This window comes from Onychomys torridus, chromosome 21 (assembly GCF_903995425.1).
Source record: "Onychomys torridus chromosome 21, mOncTor1.1, whole genome shotgun sequence".
Classification (NCBI taxonomy): domain Eukaryota; kingdom Metazoa; phylum Chordata; class Mammalia; order Rodentia; family Cricetidae; genus Onychomys; species Onychomys torridus.
This window is the reverse complement of record NC_050463.1, coordinates 4916515-4930353: the sequence shown is the minus strand read 5'-3', so window position 1 is coordinate 4930353 and position 13839 is coordinate 4916515.

Genomic DNA, 13839 nt, shown 5'->3' with positions numbered 1-13839 from the left:
TCTTAACACAAATCTGTAATTTTGCTAAGACTCAAGAGTATGAGTCTACTCCTGCTGTTTTGCAGATACCCATTGCCTGCTTTTTTATGATATGGATTTCAATTCTGAATGGTAATACTAATATATCTGAAACTTTCATGTCATTTCAAAAAATAAAAATTCATATAAACTTCAGAGGATAGGCCAGGTGGTGGTGGTGCACGCCTTTAATCCCAGCCCTTAAAATGGTAGTAGACGCAGATATCACTGCCAATGACTTTAAAAAGTCTCTCCTTACTCAAAGTGTATTCAGGCTTAAGAATATGAGGCCACTTTGTCCTTGCTAACTTCATTAAGCTGTAACTAACTGGGAAAACATATGTCCAGATTTTATTTATACTGCTCTCAAAATTAAACCTAAATAACATTTGATTTTGTTCCCCTGACATCATGATGTAGATAGCCACATGGCTGGTAGACATCTTTTACTGAGGTTTACTAAGGTTAAAAAACCACATTTAGTCCTAATGAGATCTCTGTTCATTTTATTTACTTCTATAGTAATGAAACAACAAGCCTCAAATACTGTAGATTGGCATAAAATTTATCTGTTCATATTTACAAACACTAACTTAGAGATTTACACCTATGCCTTTGCCAAGTGTTCAACACCAAGCTTCTAGAGAATTTAAATAAATGATGGCATATGTTTGATAAATAAGATATATATCCTATGATGGAGTTTTTGGTCCCCCAAGGGGGTGCTTTTCTCAGAGGGTCCTTTGCTCTGAGTTGGACCACACCCTGATTCACAGGTCGCTTTTCTCCTGTTCCCATTTGGCCCTGGGATCTTTCCCCTGTCACTCTTCTTTGTCTTCCCAGGAGACAGTGAGTCCTAGTCCCGTGAAAGCTGCTAACATATTGGAGACTTAGGGAATACTGCATGATAGTCATTCATTCATTCCTAATTGACAGAGAGTCCTCAAATGCTCAGAGACCCGCAGAATATGATACTTAAAATGTTTAATTAATAATCTTTTCATGATAGAGAGACATGCTAGCTCCTGCCAGTACCTTTTTTCCTCCAAAGAAGATGATGGGGCACAGAAGAACCTCCATCCGGAACTTGCTCCAGAGTGGCAGCACCAGCCACTGAGATGGGCACAGAAGAAGTTTGACTGCTGCCAGGGCCTTCTTCAGATCATGGACAACAGGACTGTGGGGACACATTGCCTCCCCTTTGCCTAGACAAGGTAGGCTGGTCCTTCCCACAAGTTCCTACCCCACCACTGTCGAATTTTCTGAGGCCTGGCAGGTCTAGGCCTGGCAGCTGAAGACCAATGTTGTTGCCCTGAGACCTCTGCCCTCAACAAACATGGAGGTCCCCAGGGTGGCTGTCTAGGTAGCCATCAGGTAAGTCTCTGTCACTTTCAGTTGCTAACTCAGGTACAATTTATCCTTCTCAGATCTCTGATGTCATTGGACCACCAGGCTTTGCTTCAACTGCCTTCTCAGTTCTCTCTGTAAGATTCACAGCCTCATTCTCTTCAGCCTAATACTGCTCTCAGTGTCTCCTGGTGAATTAGATAAAAAGAAACCACTCTAAGGTTTGTTTATATGAAGACAGGAAAGCTGTCTCACTTCTGTTCACTTACTTATCTTACTCAGACCTGATGATGTTTGCCAGTTTAACAGCTCTCTCCCCCAACTCCAAGGCTTCTGTGTACTTTACTGGTCCTAGCTTTTAGACAGAGGGTAGGGAAGCCTCGCTCCTCCTCCTTCACTCAGCCAACCACTTCTATTCAGTAAGTTTCCTCTGATTTAAAGATGTGTTTCATTGGGCTGAAACTAGGCCCTAAAAAGACATCCATACCCTTTTAACCAAAAGCCATAGCCTTTTGCTATGACACCAAGATGTAAATCTGTTCCAGTTGTTTTACATACTTACAGGTTTCTGCATAGATCCACCCCTCCTGCCAGACTTGTGCCAAGGCCAATCCACAGGGGGTCCATCAGATACACCAGCCCCTGAACCAGCTCTGAGGATGCAAACTACCAACCAAGGATGCCAACCAGGATAAGGGCATGTCCCACCTCCAGAGAAACAGCAGATGGGATGGCTCCTGTACTCCTTGAACACATCATTAGGATTTGGTGTACTATCTCCCCAGGCTCCTGTAACATCACTGCTGGTACCACCACTCCAGACTCAAGGGCATGTCTGTTCTTTCATCTGGCTCATTCACCCTTGCTGCTTTTGTACACCCAGGGCACTTCTCTGTCCCATTCTTTCTGGCAGTTACCACTATTTCCATGGCTCGCCCCACTCGTAAGGCCAGTCATAACAATGTCTTTTTTCTCTTAGCAACCTGCCTTTTCAGCTCCCTCAAGGAACTGATGCTTGAGATCTCCACTATGACAACTAACTGAATGCTTCTTCATTCACATCTCCCTCAGTGTGTGATCCTGACTCCCAACTTCCCCCACCCCACTTTGCCCCCCCACATCAGCAGAAAGCAGTCTCAAGAATTTGACACCCTCGTCCCCCCTTGCTATCTATAACTCACCATTTTATGGTAATCAAAAAGTGAGGAATGTTAGTATTCTGGCACTCCCCTTGGAGACCTGCCCAGTGTCCTGATGTCATCTTATGTTAAAGCCTTAAGAGGAAAAAAACCCCTCCCTACCCTCTCTTTCGCCCTCTCACCAGAGGTAGCATGCACCCCCCTCTCATTTTAATAATAAACTTTCCATGTGGACATGTGTCTTCATGGTGTGAGTAACTTTCCACTGCTCCATGTGGCAGCCTGCTTTCTGTGTCTGCATGGCATGTCTCTGTCACCCACCCGGGCACCGTGGCCCAACCCACCAAGGCCTCCCACACATCACATCATAATAAGTGGTCTTGAGCATCACTGGGGGAGGAGCTGTGTTTGGTGAGCTTTCAAAGATGAGGCAGGTTTGGGGAGAGGTGGGGAGGGGCGCTGAGGTAGAGCTTCCGCCAGAACACCCTGACTCTCCCAGACCTTTCCTGACCCCTCCCTAATTACATGGTGGGTGACCGCATGATTTTTTTAAAGTTTTTGTATTTTCTTATTGCTCCATTGTCTTCTATCTGTAAAATTACTTGTGATTTTATTCCTTAAAAGAGGCCCCAGAGGAACCCGACAGACCAGGCTGGTGGGAATTCATGAACTTTAGACCAACAGCTGTGGAGTCTCCATGGGACTGGACTAGGCCCTCTGCATAAGTTGTGTAGCTTGATCTGCTTAAGGGGGCCCCTGGCAGTGGGATCAGGATCCATCCCTAGTGTGTGAGCTGGCTTTTTGGAGCCCACTACCTATGGTGGGACACCTTGCGCAGCCTTGATCCTGGAGGAGGGGCTTAGACCTGCCTCAACGGAATGTACTAGGCTCTGCTGATACCTCATGGGAGGTCTTACCTTGTCAGAGGAGAAATTGGAGGGTGGATGAGGGGGAAAGGGAGAGGGAAGGAAGGAGGATCTATAGTTGGTATGTAAAATGAATAAAAAAATTCTTAATAAAAAAAGAGGCCCCAGAGGTAGATTCATGGCTGCTCTCTTTAGCCCAATTTAGCAGGCAGTCACTGGCCAGCTCTTGGGTGCACTCCAATAAAAACAAGCTTGTTTCGAATTTGGCATTAAACTGTGGTAGTGGTCTTATCTTGATTGGTGGGATTAACACTAGCTCAAATGGTTGAGAAGTTAGTATTTTCTTGTTGTATGTTTGCTTGGCTTTTGTTTAAATGTTGATGTTGTTGTCTTACCCTTGTAGTGGGAATAACTCAGTATTAAAGGTCCCTTCATGGGAAATGATTTTTATTTTCCCTTAATAGCAGGAATTAACTCATAAGAAGTGGAAAAAAGACTTAATGCACTCCTTTGCCTCATTTACTTGCATTCAGAACAATACTAGATAAATTAACAAATCCAACATTATTGAAGCAGTTCAGTAATGCTGAACTGTTGGCACTTCCATCTCTAGAGAACACTAGCAGGAGAAACTTGCCTAGGAGGAAAGCCAGGCTTGCTGCCCAGGCTCTGTGGAACAGTCTGGTGCTGCTTGGACCTGACAAGATACTATTAGTTTACAAAAAGAGATCTGTTTTAGACACATTAGAAAGCAACCAAAGGTGCAGTGGGAAGGGGCTTGGACCTGGCTAGGCTCAGTGTGCCGGGCTCTGCTGACTCCCTATGGGAGACCTTGATTTGGGGGATGTGGAGATGTGGGGTGGCTTGGGAGAGAGGGCTGGGGGGGGGGTGGGAGGAGGGAGGAGGTGAGATCTGTGGGTGGTATGTGGAGTGAGTAGAAAATTTCTTTTCTTTTCTTTTTTTTTTTGTAATTGGAGCTGAGGATCGAACCCAGGGCCTTGTGTTGAAAATTTTTTAATAAAGAAAAATGGGGATTGGAGAGATGGCTCAGTGGGTAACAGCACTGTCTGTTCTTCCAGAGGACCTGGGTTCAAGTCCCAGCAACACATGGCAGCTTACAGCTGTCTGTCACCTCTGTTTTCAAAAAATCAAAAAAAAAAAAAAAAAAAAGGAAGAAAAATGAAAAAAAAGAAAGAAAGAAAGAAAGCAACCAAAGGAATGTAAAACTTGTGGTTATAATGCTATAGTGGTAGAGTATAGTGTTTATTACTCTGCCAGAACTAGACTAATAGCTTATCAGAATTTCATCAATGAATGTCAAGGTTGTGAACAGTAACATGTTTCATTCTTTTATACATCTCAAATCACTTGCTCCTTACCAACACTCAAGCTTCCCTATCTTCACATAAACAAACCTTAAAGCACCTGGTCCTTCCCATCTCCACAGCATCACCCTGACACCCTCTTTCTATCCCATTCCCCAGGAGACACAGCTGGCTGATTTCTGAGGGCCGTCAATAGTAAAAATTTACATCGAAATCTGTTTGGTGAGTTTATCTCTTTTCTGATCCAGTAAAGAAACCAAAATAGCCACTCCATAGGTGAAAGCAAAACAAGTTGGTGCCAAACTGGTAAGGCTGTCTCCTGAGAAGGTGAGGAAAAGTGGCAGGAAAGGTCCCCAGGGCCAGACGGGGCAGGGGAAAAGGGGCCATAAGCAGGGGCCGAGGGAGCCCAGAGGCCGAAATTGTCAAGCCACGGGGGCCTCTGCCCAAATGCCCAACTCTGGGAAAAGGACCCTCTTGGGGGACCAGAAACTCCATTATAGATATATATCTTGCTTATCAAATACCTTATTTATCAAATGTATTTCACCACTTATCTAAATTCTCTAGAAGCTTCGTGTTGAACACTTGGCAAAGATGTAAGTACTTACGTGTAATTCTCTAAGTCAGCTTTCGTTAATCTGAATATACTTTTAAAACCTTAAATTTTTATCACCAGATAGAGTATGTTCTAAACATTTCTATCATCATACAAAAGTGCACTGCTTCCACCATGCTGAGGTCACCATCCGAGATGGAGAAGAGCCATGTGGTTGCTGTTGAAAACATGTTTTTCTAAACAGTAGTTACATGCACATATAGAGTTGAATCCAATTACATACACATACATGAAGAGTTAAACCCAGCTGACATTTACACATATAGGGTTAAATCCAAGTCACATCGTACACACACACACTATATAATATATATATATATATATATATATATATATATATATATTAACAGGAGTTGAATAAATTAAAAGAAAGAGAAAGCCTGTATGTGCTAAGCAAGGTGAAGCTGGCTTCTCCATCTCTGGCTCCCACGTTGGAGTAGACCTAAACAGGACATGTAGAGACAGTAAACAGACACAAACAGGTAGGTCTTGAAGCAAAGAAAAAGAGAGAAAGTGGAGAATTCTTTCTCGGTTCCCTGACTGACTGGTCTAAGGAATAAAGAGGCCAGTCTCACATCCAGGGGAATGGTCAGAGGCCAGTGGCCCCACCAGAGACCCAATTGTTGGTAGTGAATGTAAGGCAAAGTTGTCAGTGAATGAGAAAGCAGACTTGTTGCGGGTGGAGGAGAGCAGACCCATTGTGGGTGGAGCAGGCAGGAAGTGGGTACCTTTGGCAGGTCCTGCCAAGGTATGCCACTAAGCAAACACGTCCCACAATAGAATTAGTGCAAGAGGTTTGAGGGAAGGAGAGCAAATCAGTGAGAGACTGCGTCGGAGCAGGGACTTGGGAGAGGCAGGCCCTGATTGCTCTTAGTAGTCATAAATGTCTTGATAAATATAGCACAGTTCCCATGGATGAAAGAGGGAAAAGGGAAGAGTCACTACAGCTTGTAGTCACGGGCATCTCCAGGACTAAAGGGAGGACCGAATGAGGACCAAGCCCCTCACAGGGTCATCACCACACACACAGCGGGCTGGCTAAGCCAGAGGAGACTCAGTGTCTAGTACAAGGTCTTTCATAGAGGCTAGAAGGCAGGGACCAAAACTGAGCTCTAAGAGGGATTTCATCCACAGGAAAAGGTCATGAATGGTGTCACAAAAGCCACAAGGGCCTAAAGGAGCTGTGGGATTATGGGAAGCTCCGGAGGGGGCATAATAACACAGTTGGAACCTACGGAATTGCCACAGGTGGATGGGGTGGTGAGCTATCGGTGAGCCGGTGAGCCGGAAGGTGGGCCTGTTGTGGGTCCAGGGTCCCAAGGTACTTCAGACTGAGGACTGCCAGGAGAGCCTCCCAAACTTTCATGGCACCAGTGTTGTATTTTAAAAATAGGAGCCGGGAGGTGGTGGTGCACGCCTTTAATCCCAGCACTCGGGAGGCAGAGGCAGGAGGATCTCTGTTTGTTTGAGGCCAACTTGGTCTACAGTGAGTCCCAGGAAAGGTGCAAAGCTACACAGAGAAACCCTGTCTCAAAAAACAAACAAACAAACAAGAAATTAGGAGTAACACCATACAAGGCCCACATGAGAGCAGAGTAAAGGGACAAAGAAAGGGTCAGAGACTGGTCCCTGGGGGTGAGAGCAAAGGAAGAGAAAGAGATGAGAGTCAGACAGGGCCTGCCTCTTATAAGGCAACATGGCAAATGCAAACAGGGGATGCTTAGTGGCTGCAGCTGAGGATGTATCCTGCCATGACCCTAAGGGACCTCCTGGATATTAATGGAAACTATTACTGGACCTCATGGGTCCTCATTGGATCTCATGCTAATTCAGTGGTCTTGATTCTGTGGTCTGCTTACTATAAACCATATTTGTACACCTACAGTATCTCTAGAAGCTCCTTTCTGTGCAGGAACACTGAAGCCTTCCTCCCCATCAGGTGGCTTCTGAGTTGCTGGCACTGGACTTACACCTCTCTGAGTGCATTACAGAGCTGCACTAGAGAGCACTAGTGCCCCAGCAAAGAGCCCAGACTACAGCATGGCAGACCCAAATGCCCTCCACATTGTCAAGGCAGGTCTGCTTGAGGCCCTGCTTGGCTACTGAGACCTAAGTGACAGGAGCAGCTTCCTTAGAGATAAGAGTGCTGTGAAGGGACACATCGAGTCCACCCCAGCCCCAGGACTCTCCCAGACCCGCAGGGATCAGCATTATGCTAGATCTTGCACCTGGCCTCCAAAAGTCAGCCCTGCACTTTTCCTGCACTCAGTAGACAGACACTTCAGCTTCTTCCTCCTGAGTTCCTTGCCTCTAGCATGCACAGACCATTACTGTTGTGTGTGGAGTTACCTACCTGCCTCATGCTGGAAAGGGAACCTCGTCTATGCAGGTCAATTTAAACCACCTGACTGATACTCAAGAGGCATAGGCAATTTCAATAAGGCACACCAAAGGTTGCTCACACCTCTCTCAGCTAGGTATGCATTGATAGACACTTTCCCAGCCTTCTGTGGTGGCACAGGAATATCACGCCAGAATTGGGAGGTAGAGGAAGAGCATCGAAACTTTAAATCAGGTTGGTCTATGATACAGAATTCCAACAAATATGTATTTTTTAAATATAAATTGTTCAATTTTACTAATAAAGGCTTGGGAGCCAGATGCTGGGGTGAAAGCCTGCTAGCTCAGAGAGGCAAAGCAAGCACTCAGCTGACCTCCCTTCTGAACAAAACAATAAAACAAAAAACAAACAAACAAAAAAACCTACCTCTTTTCCTCCAATATCTCAAACAAAAAATATGTCAAACAGAATGTCCTTCCCTTCTACCTCTCGCACATCTATCTGTCCTCCTGACTTCCTCTTGTTCTCTAGGGTTTTTTTTCTTGTTCACTTCCTGTCAACTGGTTGCTTGCTCGGACTCTTGACCTCTGGTTGACTTTATTTAATCCTGTTTATAATAAGCAGAAAGCTCTTGGACTAAAGGAGTCTACTAGGGCTGAGCCACACCAACACTAGAAACAGGGTTTTGAGTAAATAACGAAATCTCAAGGTTCACGGTGTGATCAAATATCCTGCAATCCTGCAACATTCCCTTTTTTTGTCTAAATAAAACAAAAGGTTTTAAACTCTAACACAGTGAAACTATTAACAGTAATAAAATGATTTCTGCCGAGCTTTCCACAGTGTCCAGCTTTGTTATATTTGGCAGTCTTAGGATTAAATATTTTAGAGTTTAAAGTTCTATAAAACGTTCATGTCAGTCTCATCTGAACTCAGCAATTTGAATGTCCTGAGCAGTTTGTAGTCTGATGATGGTCTTTGGGTGGTGTTTCTCAGCTTAGTGGCAATCCTAGCTAGGTAGAACACAACAGTTAACTCAAAGGTGTTTGTACATAACCTCAGGGCAGAAGAGGAATGGAGCCATTTTGCTCAGTGGTTTCTGTTACCACAATCCAGATGGATTCGTCATAGCAGGGGCCCCATCATCTTCTTGGAGACCTCAAAGGTAATAACCTTTAAGAATGGCCATAGTTAATTGCAGAAAACTTAAAACATTATAAATGCCATATTCAGCAGATCTCTGAAAGGTTTGAGAGTCACAATCTATTAAGTACATCTGAGGTACACAAACTTAGTTCTCAGTTACCTGCTTCAGACTCAAACCCAAAAACAGATACAGGAAGCTAAATGAAGGCTTATTTCTAGAATGAATCAGTACTCTGTATGACTACTAGTATCATGACAGAAAGATTATATATACAACATAATTTTTTAGATCTTAAGATAATATTTAGAACTTAAGAATAGTTTTAGAGAGTCAAATGAAAATCAAAAGATTATGAGATTACTGGCAACAAAACAGGCCCTTAAGTTTGGTTTTTCTCTTGTCCCATTCCAGGTGGCTGTTCTGACAAGAGACAGAGATTTGGGTTTTCCTTTAAGAAGAGTGTGTGCGTTTAGAGGAGAGAGCCACACTCCAACTCCAAAGCCAGCTTCAACCTTTAATTGAATTGGGACCACATAAAGACCATTTGCCACTTATGTCTGTAGAGGGCAGCAGAGACAACCACCCGGGTCCGGTGGTTGGCCTCTGTGAAGTAGCCACTGCTCAGGCAAGATGGGGGCATGGGTATCAGCTCTAGTCTAGGGTTCCAAGCTGGAATTTCAGGCTGGTCACCTGGAAGCACGTCGACATCTGATTCTTTCTCATGGGACATCTTCTCTTCAGATGTTTCACTTGTCTAGTGGTTTCTGGTTTCCCTAGTTGGATGCTTTTCTTCTCCTGGAAAGAGCCAGGCATGGTGGCACATGCCTTTAATCCCAGCACTAGTTAACCACAGAGGTCTGGAGGTCTGTACAGACAAACAGGAAGTGACAGAGCTGGGCAGAGAGAGGAAGTGAGAAGGCAGAGCACAGAAAAGCATATAGGTGTGAGTATACAGGAAGCAGCTCTCTTTGCCTGAGGATTTCCAAGTGGTAAGAATGTGGGTGGCTTCTTTCTGCTTCTCTGATCTCAGTTTTCACCCCAATATATGGCTTGGGTTTTTTTTAATTAATAAGACTGTTTAGTAATTCATCTTACACTCTCCCATGCTGACAACTCTGCCTTTCTTCTTCCCAGAGACCTCTCTGTCCCCAGAAGTCCTGCCTAACTTCCTCCTGCCTAACTAGGGCCATTCCATGCTTTATTAAACCATCACAGTGGCACCTCTTCACACTGTGTAAAGGAGTATTCTGCAACATCATTCACTTTGAATTTCAAGTGGCTTTTAAATTTAAAACACTTCAATTCTTATGTGCCTGTCTCTGCCTCCCAAGTGTTGGGATTAAAGATTTGAACCACCACCTCACTATAGATTCCTTATCTACTTATTCTCATAGAAGGCCCTGGTATAATTTGATTCTACACTTTCCTTACTTTTTAGTTTTAGGGGTAAACTTTCTAGTATTTCAAATTCATAATCTGTCATTGTTGATGATTTATTCTGAATGTGTTCCCTGGCAAATTTTAATATTCTAATCTCAATTAAACATGACACCAATTTGCCCACTATTTCAGTATTTTCAGATGTTTTCTCTCTCTTGCTCATATGAGATACATTGCCCCAGCCAGCGGGGTTTCAACGGGGGCGACCCACCTGTGGGAGCGAATGAAAGAGACAGGGGACACGAGAGACAGACAGCAAGACAACATTCTGATCAAGCTGCAATTTTTATTTCTCTCCGCAAGGCTTATATAGCATAAGAGGGGAAGGGGCAGGAAGGAGGGAAGGGGAAGGGACATGGAAGGCATGCAGAATGTGGGAGACGTGCAGGCCATGCAACTGCAAGATGTCGGCTAAGGTCACTGGTCAGGGGCCATTTGTTCTGTTGCTAGGCTACCTGACCATGGGATGCTCTTTACATTCGGTTGCCATGGCACCTGACTATGGAATGTTCTTATCTTTGGGAGCCTCTGGTTAGTAGACAGGTGTTACTGCTCTGGGGAAGGGCAGTGGGCTTATGACTTGTTCTCTGGCCTAGCTAGTACTTTACACGGTTCATGTTTGGTTCCTGAAATCTTGGTCCCTAACAATGCATAAAATTTCACATCCTTGCTAAGATTTGCCGGGTGCTGCCATTTCCATTCATGCCTCCCATGACCTTTGCCATTTACCTGCCAGTGAGTGCTTTTCCATTTTGATTCCCATATAGCTATGCCACTGCACAGGAACTACAGATTTTCCTTTGGCCTTCCTTAGCTGTTTGTCTTATAGCCAATTGTGGTTCACTGATTTTGTGGTATCTTCCTCAAACTTGGCCATTCCTTCTCAAGTCTAGAGGTTGACACTTTTTATTTTAGTTTGGGGTCCATCAATGATTGATGAGCCATCAGTAAACCATGCCTTAGCCAAATGATTTGACCATTCTGTTGGTCCCTGCATCTCAATAGTTGCCTCTCTTGGAGGAGGGGTGAGCACTGTAGGCAACTGAACTATTTCTTCAGTGCTAACCATATCCCAGTCACTAAGGAATTCTGTTATGTACCTGTTCCACTCTAATACCTTTCCTTCCATGCTGAGGACTCTGACTTTGAAGAGATCCAATCCATCATTGTAAGGGGTGCCCAGATGACCATAGGATAGTTGGCCTTCACTATCAGTTTCTCCATGCCTCAAAAAAATGTAGAGATTTTTTTCTGAGAGGATATTTATTCTCCTTATATGGAAAGTGTTGGCAATAGAATCCATATGGTAAATGTAGCTGGACTCCTTTTTGCTTTAGGAAGAGTCCATAGATGCCAATTATGCAATAAATATGATATCTATCATCAGGATACCATGTGGTTAAACAGTGATCAAGGTTGCATGCACAGAGAAGAGCATAAAGGCAGCAACAAAAGCTGCCAGTTCCACAGCCGCTCAGGCTTACAAACTGTATGGCCATGGCAGGCTTCTTGCTAACTGTTCTTATATCTTAAATCAACCCATTTCTATTAATCTATAAGTTGCCACGCAGCCTGTGGCTTACCGGTATCTTAACATCTTCTCATGGCAGCGGCTGGTAGCGTCTCTCTGACTCAGCCTTCTACTTCCCAAAATTCTCCTCTCTCCTTGCTCCACCTACACTTCCTGCCTACTGGCCAATCAGTGTTTTATTTATTAACAAATCAGAGCAACACAATTGACATACAGAACATCCCACAGCACACATCTTTAAAATATACAAACTGGTTTAATTCAGTTTTTTGTACTATACAGAACTCTGCGTCTGTTGTCTGTTCTCATGGGCATATAAAAATTTGAAGTTAATAAACCACTCTGTATTCTAATTTGGGGAGTTTTGATGCTGACAGAAATGATTGGATCAGATTTGATATTGGGGCCTCCAGAAGGCTCACTCAGAACATTTCCCAATGTCAAAGGGTTACCTTGTCTGTCCCTTCATGATCTGAATTCAGCAGTAAAATGCCACACCTTCGGCATACTCCAGAAGGCTGAGACATTTTTGAATTATCTCTAGAAAAAATGAAGGGCATTCTATGTAAGGGCTTTACCCATGAGCCACAACATTCCCTGGATTTATTAAATATTGCACTGTACTCATGTTTAGTGCCATAACTGAGTTTTGGGTCCAGAGCTCAAACTATCTCCTGAGCCCATCTGCCACATTCCTGCCATCACCCCATGTTCCACACTGGTTGTCGCCCTTTCACAGTGAGCTCACACTCCCTGGAGGAGACCTGTGATGTAGGTGGCATGTCAGAAGTTATAACATGTGAAGTGTTGCAGAGTAATGGGAATCACAGGGAGAGTGTAGGGAGTCATGATGTGATGGGGCTGGCTGAGCACCATTGGTAAGGTCCCAGGCTGATCTCCCAGTGCATGAGACCTGTTCATCATTCTGGAGGCTGAAGAAGGTGGTCCCTAAGGCTTTATCTTACAGAGGTGAATGATGGAGACTGAATGGCAGAGCTGACTCCTCAACAACCCTGGGCTTGCATCAGCTGCATCTAAACCAGAACTTCAGTGGTCATAGATGGCAGAAGAAGGGACCTGTCCTTGAGGCACCATGTCCAGGCTGGAACCAGCAAGCTATCCCTCTGTACAGAAATGATTTTCTCTATGTCCCATCACCTGACCGTGCTCCACAGAGACAGTAGTAGCTAGAATTTCTGCAGCAAGACTATCATTTGGTCTCTCAGTGATGTTGCCTCCTCCTCCTCTGGGCTGTCCAGGACAGCCTGCTGCACCTCAAAGCCTCCTTTAGTAGAAAGGCTTCATCAGAAGTTCTGTAATCTGGAGTGGGCTGGGGTTTCATGAATGGCCACCCTCAGGCAGGATGAAACCAGGGACCTCTTCACTGGAACTTGGTACAGGCTACCAGATTCAGGACAGGAGCTGACCCAACCCAGAACTTGTGTTTGAATACCCCAGGTGCTGAAAATGTTCCTCATTTAAATGTTTGGGAAGGAAAAAATTCAAACAATTATTTGGCTACCCTTGAAGGGATTCCAGATCATGTTTTCATGTTCATCAAATCTTGGCATCCAGATTGGCCTCTTCAGGGGGGAAATATTCAGCTTCTAGAGATTTGAACTTGATCTCAGGGAAAAGAAAGTACAAAAGGGGTGGAATATATAGGGACAGAATGACAAACAGGAAAAGTAAAGCACTATGTGGACAATACAGCCATGAATTTACTGGGTTATGATTTGTTTCCACAATCAAAAACAGATTATCTTTTAATGACTCAAGGCCCTGTGTACTCACAGCACAAATACACCAGGCACTGTCTGAACTTCAGGTCAGCAAATACTTTGTCTATTTGGCCCTAGATAGAAAGCCACAATGCCTCCCCTGTCTTTAGGGTCTCTGTTGGCACATCTTGGGGAATTCTAGAGTCTGGAGATGCCTTGCCATGACCAATAACCCATGAAGTAAACTTGGAGTATAATATAAATTTATGGGATGCCCAACTTTGACCTGTGACCTCCACACATGCACATTCACACAAACAAAACTCACAAAATGATACAACTGAGGGC